This window comes from Herpailurus yagouaroundi, unplaced genomic scaffold (assembly GCF_014898765.1).
Source record: "Herpailurus yagouaroundi ecotype Mexico unplaced genomic scaffold, PumYag 77, whole genome shotgun sequence".
NCBI lineage: Eukaryota > Metazoa > Chordata > Mammalia > Carnivora > Felidae > Herpailurus > Herpailurus yagouaroundi.
This window is the reverse complement of record NW_024412388.1, coordinates 6,801,350-6,816,179: the sequence shown is the minus strand read 5'-3', so window position 1 is coordinate 6,816,179 and position 14,830 is coordinate 6,801,350. Positions and strand designations below refer to the sequence as shown.

At 57.2% G+C, this 14,830-nt stretch overlaps 2 long non-coding RNA genes across 3 annotated transcripts; one reads left to right on the top strand and one right to left on the bottom strand.

The window, feature by feature from the left end:
* Window positions 1-378: 378 nt before the first annotated feature.
* On the bottom strand, window positions 379-2,050 carry LOC121020575 (uncharacterized). Its single transcript, XR_005786203.1, has 2 exons — window positions 1,861-2,050; window positions 379-1,638 (listed from the first exon to the last, which is right to left on the bottom strand). It is a non-coding gene; the product is annotated as an uncharacterized LOC121020575 (long non-coding RNA).
* Window positions 1,816-5,435, top strand: LOC121020566 (uncharacterized). 2 transcript variants are annotated; one of them, XR_005786197.1, is made up of 4 exons: window positions 1,816-1,927; window positions 2,260-2,564; window positions 3,203-3,385; window positions 5,120-5,435. It is a non-coding gene; the product is annotated as an uncharacterized LOC121020566 (long non-coding RNA). The 2 variants fall into 2 exon arrangements; XR_005786196.1 differs by lacking the exon at window positions 5,120-5,435 and adding an exon at window positions 3,950-4,003.
* Window positions 5,436-14,830: the final 9,395 nt, after the last annotated feature.

The window sequence follows — 14,830 nt, the reverse complement described above, 5'->3', positions numbered from 1 at the left end:
CTGTGGCTGAATATTCTACTGGACAGGAGTTCATGGCAGTGGTTGTTGGGTCAATGACTGACCCAAAACAAAACTGACAGCCAACTAGCTAAGCTTCTGTGGGAATTGAAACTCCAGGAAACCCTAAAACCTGGCAAACTGGGGCTTGTGACGGCTTACCCTCTGGGTGATTCCTAAGCCCACGTCCCAGCACCAACGTGAAGCAGGTTCCCAGGTAGCTGTGTCCCCTCCTAGAACAAGGTGTCCCAAGAATCTCTCAAGGGCAGGTCTGCAAGACCCCAGAGAAGGGATCCCTTCCCAGTGGGCAGGACCGGGGGCAGCCATGTTTGCCGACGAAGAAGCCGAGGAAGGTAACCAGTAAAGCAAACCCCGTGAATATCTTGTTCCTGAGGTTTAATTTACTCCTCCTGGCTAGAAGACCAGGGTGTGTTCTCTGTATCTTCCTTCCCTTTTCTGCTCTAGAGATCAAGCACGGAAGGAGAGGTTAAACTGATCGCTTAGCCTATAGATTGAGACAGATCCAAGGAGCCACCTTAGATGAGACTCCATAGAAATAGGCAGGACCGGGTGTCAGCTGAAGATCCCAGCTCTGAGAATGGAGCCCTGGACGCAATAGTTGGACCTGACTTGGATCGCCTCCCATTTGGCAGGGGGACGAGATATTTGCGGTGGACTTTGTGGTATAACGATTAAGCAAGACCAATCAGAATGGAGATATCTGGGGAAAGCCGAAGGAATTAGCATGTGTGTGTGTGTGTGTGTGTGTGTGTGTGTGTGTGTGTGATGGAGAGTGGATGCTCTTGGCTGTCCATCTGGCCCCCTCTTCTCGTAGCCCTTCCTCGCTTTGTCATGACAGAAATGTAACATATAAACTTGACCACTGGCCATAACCGATTCCTGCTTCCCGGGGTTTGGGACCCGGACATAGTTCTCTCTGGGAGAAGGGATCCAGGCCACATCAGCGTGGCAGGTGGGACGCAGGCGGGCAAATGGGACAGGCAAGCAAGCGGTGCCGAGAAAGAATCCAAGAGCTCTGAGTGCCCGTGCTCCAAACTGGGCTGCGTGTCCGGGCTCCATGAGAACATCCTGTGCCTTTGCTATAAAGTCTCCTTTCCTGCTTGAGCGGTCAGCGACTGATTTCTGATTCTTGGGGTCACTCATTTGCTGGGACAGCGACCTACCCTGGGGCACGGGCTCAGCTGCGGCTGGAGAACAAACTTAAGACATCTAATAATCAAGAGAGCCAACTGGACTAGCCCCCTGGGGTTATCTCCCACCACCTCCCCCCGCCCTTCATGCTGCACCAAGGGCTGCGACTTGTGGCTCCGGACCACCCCAAGCTCCCTGACTCTGGGCCTTTGCTCATGCTGTTCCCTTTGCCTGGACTGCCCTTCCCAACTGTTCCTCTTGCCCTCTCCGCCTCTTTCCTTGCCTGGCCGGTTGGCACAGATATCGCCCACGTGGCCCCTGTCTAGAAGGGTCTTTGTTCCAGGCTGCTGCATCCCCCACTGTAGCACTCGGTCTGCTCAGTTCCGACTGCCAGGGTGCTGGCTGCTCCTCAGAGCGGGGCCTCCGCGTGGATCGGGCTGGCATCCCGGCGTGAGCTCGGTGTCGGCACCCAGAGTGTTACAAGAGAGTCTGTAGAAGTGTGGGATGAATGAATGAATGACCCAGTCATGGCTGGACAGGCTTTGCCCAGCAGAGGGTCAGGGGTCTGCAGCCAAGGGAGAGGAAGGACAAAGGTCCTGGTCCTGCCAGCGTGGGAACAGCTCCTTCCTTTCCTTCCAGCAGGCGCCCAACACCCAGGGACTGGGAGCCAGATGCTCAGAGGCTTGACAGCCTCAGGGAGTCCAGACTCACCTTCCAGAGCGGCCCCTCCACCCCTCATGTCACCAGACATGGGGGTTCAGCCTGGATCGGTCCATCCGTGGGTTCTGCTCCCACGTCTAGGAAAAACCACTGCTTCCAGAATGAGGATGGGAAGGAGGGCGCCTCTGCTCCTCCCATCTGGCAGCCGCACCCCCCCACACCCCCCCCCACCCCGGCTTCCCCCACCAGCCTCCCAACCTCCGCTGCTGCCTGTGCTCCGAGCTGGAGACCACAGAGCCCAGAGCCTGGCAGCTGGATGGCGCAACGCATGGAATACACTGCTCTCCCCAGCTTCCTGAGGCCCCCACCCCTGGGATCCTCCGCCCCCCAGGGTTCCTTCCCCCAGCGGGCTTCGGCCTTCACCTTCACCTTCACCTCTCCACCCCCCAGCGTGCGCTGATGAAAGGGCAATGGTGCAAAATTCGTTGGGGAGAAAAACAGGAAGTGGAGCCTGAGAGCAAGGCTGCAGAAACGCTCCCCGGGCGTTGGCCGCCCTTCCACCCGCAGCCTTACAGGAAAGTGGCGAAGGGGCAGCCCCAGCCTGGGCTGTGGGGGCGTGGGGTGAGGGTGCTGGTGGGAGAGTCCAGGAAAGACCCTTCCGCTGTATTTTTAGGGGCTGTGTCTTGTAGAGCAAACGCTACATCTGTGTCCTGCACTTGACATCTCCTCTCACCTGTTCACAGCGGCTCCTCAAGGTTAGTGCGCCCACCCCCGTTTACAGACGGGCCAACAGACTCAGAGAAGTTAAGCGACTTGGCCAAGGCCACACAGCCTTTCCCACGGCCGGGTCATGGCTCCTTGATCCTTTCTCAGACTTTGATTTCTATTTGTGGTGTGTTTTTGTTCTGGGCCTGTGAGCGGACAGGGGGGCGGAGGGAGGGCGGAGGGGGAGCACTGTTTCTGGCTCCTTGGTCTGAGCACATCGGAATGGGTGGTAAGAAAAGGCTGCCGACCGACGGCTCATCCCTTGAGAGTCTGTTTCCTGCAATGTGTGAGCGGAAGGTCCAAGTGCCCTGGTTCCTTTGTTAGAGACGGGGGTGGTGGTACCAGGGAGGGGGTTCAGCCGGCTGACAGCCCAAAGGACTCAGAACTCCAGATGAGTCCAGAACCCTCCTTCCCTTTCAAGCCGGGGACTCGGGGTAGCCCCAGTCCTCTAGCTTCACACCTGACAGGCATCGTCAGAATGAGAGCAAGGAGAAGAGGTACCCAGGCAGGGGTGAGGTCAAGGAGCGGGCAGACAACGCCCCGAAGGCCCCCCCCCACCGGAGCCCTCACTTGGACCCCAGCTCTCCCGGCCCCGGGACACGACGTCCAGGTCCCCGTCATCCCACAGAGTCGCAGATGGAGCCCCCCAGGCCCACGGAACCTGGCCACCGTACGGAAGGCACCGCGGCCCCCCACCCCCCATCTCTGAGGTCGAAACCACAATGTCGTGCTGTGGCCTTCACTCACCCGTCACGACAGGGGTCCCTTTCCCAGAAGCCTCTGGGGGCTGCCAGACCACAGCAGAAGCCAGGTATGGACAGGCCCGGAGGCACCGTCTGCGTCACCGGTCCCTCTGCTGCTCTCTGGGCCGTGGGTGGGCTCTGCACCCCCCCCCACCACCACCACCGCTGCCTCCGCTCCCCGTAGGCCGGGCTGCTGGGTTGCAGACTGCAAACGAGAGAGGCCCTCCGGCCTCTAGCCTCAAAGGCGTGCCCGCCCCTTTCTGCCCTCTTTGGATGGCACCCCCCCCCCCCCAGTACCGAGCAGCACCCCGGGGCCAGCGGGACGCCTCCTTCCCTTTGCAGAGGAGACCCAGCCTCGGGTCACAAGCCGCTCCACGTAGAAGGGAACTATTAACATGAGGTGTTATGGGGGCACCTGGCTGGAGCCTGCAACTCTTGACCTCAGGGCTGTGAGCTCAAGCCCCACATTGGGTGTGGAGCCCACTTAAAATAAATTAAGAAATAAATTAAATAAATAACGTGAGGTGTTCTATGTAAAGCGGTTAGAACAATGCCCGGCCCTTAGTAAGAGCTCAAGACAGGGCACCTGGGGGGCTCAGTCCGTTAAGCATCCGGCTCTTGGTTTCACCCAGCTCATGATCTCACCGTTGGTGGATTTGAGCCCCACACTGGGCTCCGTATTGACAATGCAGAGCCTGCTTGGGATTCTCTCTCCCCCCCTCTCTCTGCCCCTCCATGCTCTCTCGCTCTCTCTCAAAATAAATAAACTTAAAAAAAAAAAGCAAAATATATGTATATCACCATCACCACGTGATTTAATCTCTGCAACGCCCCTGCGAGGTGGGGATTACGCTGCTATTTGCAGACGAGGAAACTGAGGCAGACGTGAAGCCACATGCCTCCGTTCAGGCAGTATTAAGTGGCTGAGTGCGGATAGAAGGCTAAGTCTGCTGGGGGCTCGGGCTGCCAGTGCCCTCTGGTCCGGAAGCCAGCTTTGGGTGTACCCCACCCCCACCCCCACCCCCAAAGGAGCGCAGGGTGGGACGCGAGGCTGCTCCCGACAAAGACGCAGAGGTGGGTCCGGACCGGGGCCACCCTCCAGTCCTCCCGCGGGGCGCTCAGCTCGGGGCCTCCCGCTCGGGCTCCAGGAAGGCATGGGCGCCACCTGGTGGCGGCAGGAGGTCAACGCCACCACCGTCCCGTCGGCGCTCAGCGACGTCCCGCACGCGCTCCCCGGCGGCGCGTTGGGCGAAGGCGCCGATGAGCCCGCGCGCAGGCAATTCCCTTTCCTCCTTGCCCAGGGTCCTCCGGGGGTAGGGACGTGCGCCTCCACCCCGGGGTTGCCGTGCTTGGGCTGCTGGTGATTTGGGGGCACGTATTGCAGCAGCGAAGCTCATTTTGCTGAGAATATATTGTACGTTCAGACTTCCTATTCCTTTCTCAATTCCTTCACGCAAGAGGCAGATTGTTCCAGAGCCGCTCTCTGGCTGAGCTCGGTGCTGGGCCGCTCCGCCCGGCCTCTAGCTTCTAACCCTCCCAGCAGCTCCTGTGCCCAGAGAGGGGAGCCCTCCAGCGCTTCCCTCCCAGCTCCCCAGCTCCTCCCCAGCAGCCCTGTGGCATCTCCACCTGGACGCTGGCAGTCCCCTCAACGGAATCTGACCCCGGCCCAATTTCCTGCCCAACCTAGCCCGGTCCTTCCCTTCCTTCCTGCCGCCGTGAGAGCGGTCCCTCTTGACACCCTGGCCAAAGCAGAAACCCGCCTCACGGTTCACTTCTCCCCTCTCCCCCGCTGCCCCTTGCAGGTGTCACCAAGCCTCGCGGTCTGTGCCACCACCAAGGGACGAGGCTCCAAGTTTCACTCATCCATTCAACACACGTTGTCAAATGTCACCAGACACGGTCCTGTGCCCTGAGGATACTGCGGTGACAACGACTCTGCCTGCGGGACATTCAGGTGGGGGGCGGGGCAGATTCGGAAATAAACAAGAAACAAACAAACGCATCTGTAATACCTCCCGTGGCAGTTGGTGCTCTGGAGAACGAAACAGGGGGGTGCCCTCCTCACCCTGCTTGGGCTGCCCCCCCCCCCCCCCCACATCACGCAGCTGCTGCCCTCACCACACACATTGCCTTCCTCACTCCGGGCGATGACCCCATGCAAGGATTCCCCCCCCCCCCATTCCTCCCCCAGGCTCTGATACCTCCCACCAGGCCACCCTCCCGTGTGGACTCCCCCTCACCAGACTGTGAGTCGGACACCCCACCCGGCCACCCAGGACAGCTGCCTCTCCCCCCTCCACCGCCCCGCTCCCCCCCTCGTGCCCTTTGGACTGAATTGTAAAGGAGGGAAAGGCAAGGAACAGAAGGGGAGCAGGCAGAGAGGGCGGCCCCTGAACGGGATATTAAAAAAAAAAAATCCAAACCCTCCAAAAAGCAGAAAGAGTAGCTCAGCGAACTCCATACACCCTGAAGAAAGGTGTCTTCCGATAGGAGAAGAGCAGCCTGGTGGGAATAAGGGAGGGAAGAGAAAACAGCGCCTGCAGGGGGCGCTACCGCTGGATGGGGTCGCGGAGCAGCAGGGAGCGGGAGCGGTGCCCCGCAGAGGGGCGGGGCCCCGGGTGTCTGGACAGTCCAGCGACAGGCAGGGGGCGCAGGGGCAGGCGCAGCTGTCCGTAGGCTGGTGGCTGCATCGCGCGAGTGGGTGGACTTCTCTCCTGGGTTTTGTGGGTTTTTGTTCTGTGAAGTAGGAAGCGAGCTCGTTGGCTGACAGAGGAGAGGGGAGGAGATGTTGAGAATAGGGGCGGGAAGTGAGGGTGTGGAAAGTCCCCCCAGGGGCCCCCCAAGACCCCCCAGGGGTGGGACTTCGGGGCTGCAGAAGGCCCCTCGAGGTTTTGTGGTCATGCAGCTAAAGTGAGAGCCAACCGCGTGGCAACTCTTCCCCCCCCCCCCCCCACTTTGGTCTTTGGTCCGAGTGGGTGTGCACCTGCCCTGTCCCCTCCATCTCCTCTTGCTGCCGCCTTGGGCTGCTGCCCCCACCCACCTGCCCTCACCCAAGGAGCACCCAGCCCAGTTACCGGTCCCCTAGCAACAGGGGTCTGGGCTCAGCGGAGAGAGGCGGTAACCGGAGGCCTCCCCGCTGGGCGCTAAGTACAGAGACAAGTGTTGCTGCGAGGTCCTGCAGGGGTGGGGGTGGGGGGGGCTTCCCATCCTGGCACAACCAAGCTGGATCCTCTCTCCCCCTGCCCAGGGTCTCGGCCGGCTGAAGCTGATCGGAGTTGGTTTCTCCCACTTTGTCGCCCAGAGTGTTTCAGCCGAGACTTCTGACCCCAGCCTCTTGTCTCTAGTCACTAGTGGGTCCTCCAGGGCACTTCTGCCCCGCCTGTCCCCCCTCATGCTCACCCAGTAACAAGCAGCGGTTTGTTACCCGTGTTCCCGACCAAGCACCTTCACCCCGCGGACTCGTTCCATTCGGGCAGCTCTAGGAGGTAGGAAACCATTCCCAGTTTGCTTATTTGTTTTTCCAGGAGGAGAGACTCTTGGCAGAGTAATTAATTTACCCAAGGTGAGTGGACAGGTAACTCACTTGCTAGAAACAAGAAATCCACCCAGCTCTGCCCGTTCCCAGCCCACACCCTCTCCACTGGGTGCCTGGATTCTCCCTAAACATCTCCCCTCACGCGCTGGATATACACACATAAGTTACCCACGTTCGAAGGCTTGCAGACAGAAGGTTACGAGAGAATCTTCCTGCTCTCATTCTTCCCCAGGGTTGGGTGTTGCCACCAGTCAGGACGGGCCACATAATTGGGGGGCCTGATGCAAGATGAAAATGTGGGGCCCCAGCTTCAAAATTATTAAGAATCGGGGCGGCGCCTGGGTGGCTCGGTCGGTTAAGTGTCAGACTCTCGATTTCGGCTCAGGTCACGATCTCGCGGTTCGTGGGGTTGAGCCTCGAGTCAGCACAGAGCCTCCTTGGGATTCTCTCTCTCCCTCTCTCCCGGTGCCTCCCCTGCTCTCTCTCTCTCTCTCTCTCTCTCTCTCTCTCAAAGTAAATAAACTTAAAAAAAATATTAAGAGTTTCAAGGTGGTGGAGGCAGAGCATTAAGTGGCACGTGGGGCCTTTGTGAACACGGGGTGGGGGGAGGGGGCTGTGTCGCTGCGTGGGTCTCATGCCCCTGAAGCCAGCTCTGCTGTCTGGTTTGTGTCTTAAATACACTCATAAATACGTGCAGGCCTTCACTCGTACATGAACCTCCTGAATGTGTGGTCGTCAGGAAAATGAGAGGGCCGTGCCAGGGGAAACACTTGGCATGGAACAGCCAGGCCGAGGACGAGAGTGTGGAGGGTCCATTCGAGCCCCACTGGGTGGAGAGATTACTTAAAGAAAGAAAGAAACTTAAAAAGGAGGGGTGCTGGGGCGCCTGGGTGGCGCAGTCGGTTAAGCGTCCGACTTCAGCCAGGTCACGATCTCACGGTCCGTGAGTTCGAGCCCCGCGTCGGGCTCTGGGCTGATGGCTCGGAGCCTGGAGCCTGTTTCCGATTCTGTGTCTCCCTCTCTCTCTGCCCCTCCCCCGTTCATGCTCTGTCTCTCTCTGTCCCAAAAATAAATAAACGTTGAAAACAAAACAAAACAAAACAAAAAGGGGGGTGCTTGTTTCAGAGGAGCACGTGACTCCTGATCTTGGGGTCGTGAGTGTGAGCCCCTTGGCGGGTGTAGAGATGACTCAAACAAATAAAACAGAAAAGGAGTGTGGCGGTGCCTGGGTGGCTCAGTCGGTTTAAACATCCGACTTTGGCTCAGGTCATGGTCTCACGGTTCATAGGTTCGAGCCCCGTGTTGGGCTCTGTGCTGACGGCTCAGAGCCTGGAGCCCGCTTCAGATTCTGTGTCTCTCTCTCTGCCCCTCCCCTGCTTGCACTCTGTCTCTGTCTCTCTCTGTCTCAAAAATAAATAAAACATTAAAAAAATTAAAAAAAAATAAAGACTGAAAAATAAACCTTTTGGGGGCACCTGAGTAGCACAGTCGAGCCTCCGACTCTTGATTTCAGCTCAGGTCACGATCCCAGGGTCGTGAGATACAGCTCCACGTGGGGCTCCGCGCTGAGCAAGGAGCCTGCTGGAGATTCTCTCTCTCCTTCTATCTCTGCCCCTCTCCCACTCTCTCTCTCTCTCTCTCTCTCAAATAAAAACTAATACTAAAATAAACCTTTTGGAGTCATAACTTAAGAACTGTAAACTGCATTGGCTGAGTTTTGACAAATGTACTCAACCTTGAAACATGGCCTCTATCAGGATAAAGAACATTCCCGTCATTCCTGAAAAGATTCTGTGGGCCTCTTAGTACCAGTCTCATGTGAGGACTGATCTGTTTTTTTATTTTATTTTTTTAATATTTGGCTTTTTTAAAGTTTATTTATTTTGAAAGAGAGAGAGAGAGGGAGAGAGAGAGAGAGAGAGACAGTGAAGGAGGGTCAGAGAAGAGAGAGGGAGAGAATCTGAAAGTACAGAGCCCAACGCAGGGCTAGAACCCATGACCCGCAAGATCGTGACCTGAGCAGAAATCAAGAGTCAGATGCCCAACCGACTGGGCCACCCGGGGCCCCCAAGGTTTTGGGGGGTTTTTGTTTTTTAATTACAAAACCTGATGTTTATTGAGGACAAAGGAAACCAGTTGGCACAGAGGCCCGATTTCACATCATCAAACTTCAGCCGAGGGGGGTGGCCAGCTCCGAAGTCACCCTCCCTGGGAGAGAGGGGCTGTCAGGCCTCAGGGCCGCTTGGGGTCTCTGGCCCAGGAGCATGTGAAGGGGGAGGGCGAGAGAGGACCGAGGTCCCTGGGTGGGGGCTGGGAGCAGCAATGGAGGGGCTGCTGAGGTGGTGACGGTCCAGGAGGGAGGTGGGGAGAGTGTGGTCCACTCTCAGGGATTGACTTGGGGCAGGGAGCTGAGCTCAGGCAGCAGCTCTGGGGGGCAGAGGGGGGGGGGCTTGTCTTGTTGTTATTGTTTTTAAATGGTTTACTTATTTTGAGAGAGCGCAAGCAGGGGAGGGGCAGAGAGAGGGGGACACAGAATCGGAAGCAGGTTCCAGGCCCCGAGCTGTCAGCACAGAGCCCGAGGCGGGGCTCGAACCCACGAACCTTGAGATCGTGACCCGAGCCGAAGTCAGTCGCCCAACCGACTGAGCCACGCAGGCACCCCGACAAAATGTGTTTAGAAGCAACATAAGCCTGCGGCACTTGGGTGGCTCAGCTGTTGGAACGTCTGACTCTTGATTTCGGCTCAGGTCGTGATTCCAGGGTCGTGGGATTGAACCCTGCGTCGGGCTCTGTGCTGAGTGTGGAGCCTTCTTGGGATTCTCTCTCTCTCTCTCTCTCTCTCTCTCTCTCTCTGCTCCTCTCCTGCTCTCTTTCTAAAATAAGTATAAATAAATAAACAAACAAACAAACAAATAAATGCAACTTAAGCCTACTGCTTACTCGGCATAAAGGCAGAACAGGGGACCTGCTAATTTGGTCTCTTTCTAGACTGCTCGATCATGCCAGGGGTCACCTGGGGACATTTATATCAGCCTTTTTGTCAAGTCATCAGCGAATGCAGTCGGCAATTTGGCCGGTTTGAGTGAAGGGGCCACATAAAAATGAAATATTAATTCAGCTTCCCCGCTTTACTATTTATAAAGTCAAAACAGAGAAGGCTGTTCCTCAAGCCTGACCACAGTGGGTGTGGAAGCTGCAAGTTCATGGCAAATTGTCAGTGTCTCGGCAAAAAGAAAACTAAATCTTTAGACGAAATCCCAGCTCAGCAAACCCCTCAGCAGCTGTGGGGAGGACTCAAGGTCACAAAATGCCTGGACCATAAAATACAGTGACGGCCGCTCTGTACTAGACTTTGCCGTAAGGTCAACCTCAGAAAACCACCCCGGTCTTCTTCCTGTGTCAGGTGTGCAGCAAGCTAAGAAGGGGAAACCCCATATCTCCTTGCTGGGACGGAACACCTAGCAGGCCCAGGGGTCTGCAAGTTGGGGCCCCGCAATGTGGATTTGTGCTAATGTGTAGCATTGGCGTGGATTAATCTGGAAAGTTCCACTAATATTAAATTTCTTTTTTTTTTTTTAAAGAAATTTTGAGAGAGAGAGAGCGTGAGTGGGGAAGGGCAGAGAGAGAGGTGAGCAGAGGATCAGAAGTGGGCTCCGTGCTGACAGGCTGACAGCAGCGAGCCTGATGCGGGTCTCGAACTCACAAACTGTGAGATCATGACCTGAGCCGAAGCTGGATGCTCAACCTCCTGAGCCACTAGGTGTCCCTACATTTTTTTTTAACGTTTATTTATTTTGAGAGAGAGAGAGAGAGAGCATGCAAGTGAACGGATGGGCAGAGAGAGAGAGACTCCCAAGCAGTCTTCACACCATTGGTGCTGAGCCCACGTTGGGGCTCGATCCCATGAACCTGGGAGATCATGAACTGAGCTGAAACCAAGAGTCCGATGCTTAACCAACCGACTGAGCCACCCAGGTGCCCCTCCGCTAGTATTAAAAGGAAGAGTTAGATTCGCTTACAGAAATTATTTCTGTAAAAGGCACCGAGTGGCCCCAGAAGCCTGTCCGTGACCCCTGTAATTTCTAGTGTTTACTAGTTTATTAATTTCCACACAAGATTCAAGCTAAGTAAGTGAATGTTTGATTCAGTTCGGCAGAGGAAAACACCAAACACAGAAAATGATGCTCTGCACGTGGATCTCGGACTCAGACCTTTTTTGGTTCTCCAAAAATTGAACAACTTTTAGTTAAAAAAAAAAAAAAATCAGTACCTGGGGCACCTGGGTGGCTTGGTCGCTTAAGTAGCCGACTCTTGGTTTCGGCTCAGGTCATGATCTCACGGTTCCCGGGTTCGAGCCTGGCGTTGGGCTCTGTGCTGACAGCAGGGAGCCTGCTTGGGATTCTCTCTCTCCCTGTCTCTCTGTTCCTCTCCCACTTGTGCCGTCTCAGTCTCTCTCAAGATAAATAAACTTAAAAAAAGATCACCACCTGAAAACCCTTCCCATCTGCAGGATCCACAGAACGACAAGACCTCCATGAAATCTCACCTGCACCCCCAGCCCGGAGTTGGGAGACTTTACTGCACTGAGTGGGGCAGATAAACAAAGCCCTGGGAGTCACCCCCCGGAATTGTTCTCTGTAAACCCAACAGTATAGAAGAGAGACGTCACCTCTTCTGTCCCAGGGGCACTTTGACATCGTATGTGCTTTTCCTGGGCAGCAATGACTCAGTTCCCCGAGGTTTTCTCCAGGGAAACCTCCAGCCCCGGGGCTTGCGCCGACCCAGTGGGAAACCTGGTCCCCAGCAGCTCCTGAGCTTTGTTGACATTAGCTTCTTATTTGGCTTTAGGGGGTCAGGACAGATACCCCAGGGTCAGCCAAGGCTTCATCCCTGGTTCTGTGCAAAGCAAGAGGCTCCGTCACAGCCTGCACGCTCCCTCTGAGGTTGGAGGTCCATCTCTGGGGGTGACCTTGGGACCTCGGAGGGAGGCCATCCCTCCACCCCTGCTCTCCTCTCTGTGATGGCCTCCCTGCTGGCCAGAAACCCACTGTCCAGTGAGGTCCTGCCCCGCAGCCCCAGATCCAGCCTGTCTCCCTTAATCTTTGTTAGGGTCACAGCAGGCCGGTGGCCAGACCAGTCAGGCCATTCCCAATTGCCTGTCCTCTCTTCCTCCTCCTGAGAGACTCCCCCTCCCCGACCGGCCGACCCCCAGCCAGTACCGGTGGGTGCCTCACCTCTGAACGGATCCAGGAAGTCGAAACTGCCTAAGTCAGACCCGTTCCCCAGTGACTTCCAGTAGGAGACTGGAGGTGGGTTTCCACCCGCCCTCATGGCCCAGGGACCCTCTAGCACCCAGGGGCAGCTTGTGTCACTCAGCTCTTTGCAACTTGAAATGAATGCTACAAATCCTCAGGACCCCTCCCTCAGACCAGCCCTCTGCCACCTTCTCTGCCCCAACCCCCCCTCCCCCTCCCCCTCCAGGGTCATGGGCGTTCAGGGTGTGAAGGGGCTTTGGCCCCTCCCCACCCCCCGCCACGGAGATAGGATATGCTCGACCCCAAGCCTCCCTGGGGACCTGGTCTCAGCTCAGCCCCCAGCTCACCCCCCTTCTTGTCTGCTCCTGTTCTGTCCTCCACTCCTGTGAGGGTCCCACCAAAGCAGGTGCTGTTAAGTCTCCACTGCAGGTAGCATCTGGCAGTCTCCCCTGGCTTCAGAGACCCCCCCCCCGTGTCCCCTGTCCCCTCTCCTCAGAGCGAGACCAGGAACCCCCTGCGCACCAGCTTCCTAGTGGACGTTCATTCGTTCACTCAACAGTATCTTGTGAGCCAAGGTCTCTGCTCTCGTGGAAGTTACTCCTCTGAAGGGGAGGCAGCCGCTGCCTAGAACTCAATGGAAGCAGTAGGACGCGGAGGAGAATGACAGGGGAACCCAGACGGCTGCGGAGGCCTCTCAGAGCAGGTGGCCTGTGAGGGGTGCCTGAAGCTTGCGGTTGGGGGAGGAGGGCTCCAGGCGGGGCTCAGCAGGGGCAGGTGCGCATCGGCTGTCTCCAAAGCATCCAATGCAAGTGCTCAAAGCTGAATTTTAAAACTCCCCCGTCCCCTGCCCCGTTTCCCCACATCAGGAGGGGCCCTCCATCCAGCCCACGGTGCACGCAAAAAGCCTAGAGGTCAACCTGGACACCCCTCCGCCCTCACCTCCAATAGCCAAGTCCTGTGGGTTGCCCCTGCTGACTCCTCCTTTCACTCTTTTTTTTTTTAATGTTTATTTTTGAGAGAGAGAGAGAGAGAGAGAGAGAGAGAGCGAGCGCGCTTGCATGCAGGGAAGGGTCAGAGAGAGAGGTACAGGGGATCCGAAGCGGGCCCTAAGCTGGCAGTAGATAGCCCGATGCAGGGCTTGAACCCGTGAACCATGAGATCATGACCTGAGCCAAAGTCGGACGCTTAACCGACTGAGCCACCCAGGCGCCCCCCCCTCATTTCCTCTTGTGCTCCTCCAACCCAGTCTTCCTTTCCTGCTGAGCGGCCCTTTAAAAATGCACATTTGCTCCTGTGACTCCCTTCCCCGAATGCCGCCGAATGCCGCATTGGCTTTCCCTCCCTTCTTAGGATGGAATCTAAATCCCCAGCAGTCTTCCACGGGTGACCTTCTGCTCTCCTCTCTCCTGGCCTCTTGCCACACTAACCTTTCAATTCCTTGAAAGCTGGCCCCAGGGCCTTTGCCTTGCACACAGCGATCTCTCTCTTGTCCTTAAGCTTCACGTCCGGCATCCTGACTATTCACACGAGACACCGTGTCCCATTACTTCACAGCCCCTCCGCCGCGAACGCGTGGACTGTATGCTTACCCAGGCCCGCCTCCCTGCTCTGGGTGGGCTCCCTGGAGCAGGGGCATCACCATTTTGCCCACCATTGTTGCCCCAGTGCCTGTCGCAGTCGTGCACACGCTAGGGGCACCCTAATACTCATTGAGCAAATCTGGCCAGAGACAGAGGAATGAAGGAAAGAATGTGCCGTGGAAATCCTGGGACCCTCTCTTCCGTCACCGTGACCCAGCTCTCTCACCTAGTGAATGGGCGCGGGGGGGGGGGGGGGGGGGGGGCAAAAAAAAAACCCACACCCGGGCCCCCCCCCCCGGGGGGCCCCCCCCCCCCGGGGGGCGCCCCCCGGGGCCCCCCCCCCCCCCCCCCCCCCCCCCCCCAGCAAAATGTCCTCAGAGTTGCTGCCACATAAAAACACTCTGCAGTGGGGGAACCACTCTGGACCCCCAGCTGTGCCCTCCGTGGTGGCGGCTCTCACCTCTGGTCACCTCTGGGAAGGGCCAGATGAACTAGGTCCTGCTGCTCGGAAGGGTCCCCGCGTCACACGACTTATTGGTAAGGGGTGATGGGACGCCAACGGCGGTTTCCCAAACTTTTTAAAAGATCAGCAGAACTTTTCCTGACATAACAACTCAAGTGGAGCCCGGCACCGAAGTGGGGGTGGTGCCGGGTCCCCCGCCCCCCACCCCCACGTTCTCTCTGCACAAACATTACAGAATTCCAACCCGACCCCTTGCCCATCCCGCTTGCCACGTAAGCTGTCTGGTGACCGGGGGAGCAGGTTTACAAAACAAAGTCAGCTTAGGACTTTTGGAAGGGAGAAAGCAAACAAAACACCGGTGCAAAACCCCAGGACGACACCATTTTCTGTCCTTTCCAGGATGCAAGCAGCCAACACATAGAAAAGCCTGAAATACAGAAGCCGCAAGCCCGTACAGAGAGGTTTCTGGCAGCCCCAGTTCTAAAAGCCGGGAGAGAGGACAAGTCTCCGGCTCAGCAGGCGGGGACAACAAGCCAGAGCCGTGCTGCACGGCGTCTCGGCCTCTGGGTGGACGACGGCTCCCTCGACAGCGTGGAAGTGGGCATTTGACGGAGCCGGGAGAGGAAGAAAGTGACAGTGTTGGGCACAGAAAGGCCCTGTTTCTGGGGCGCCTGGGTGGC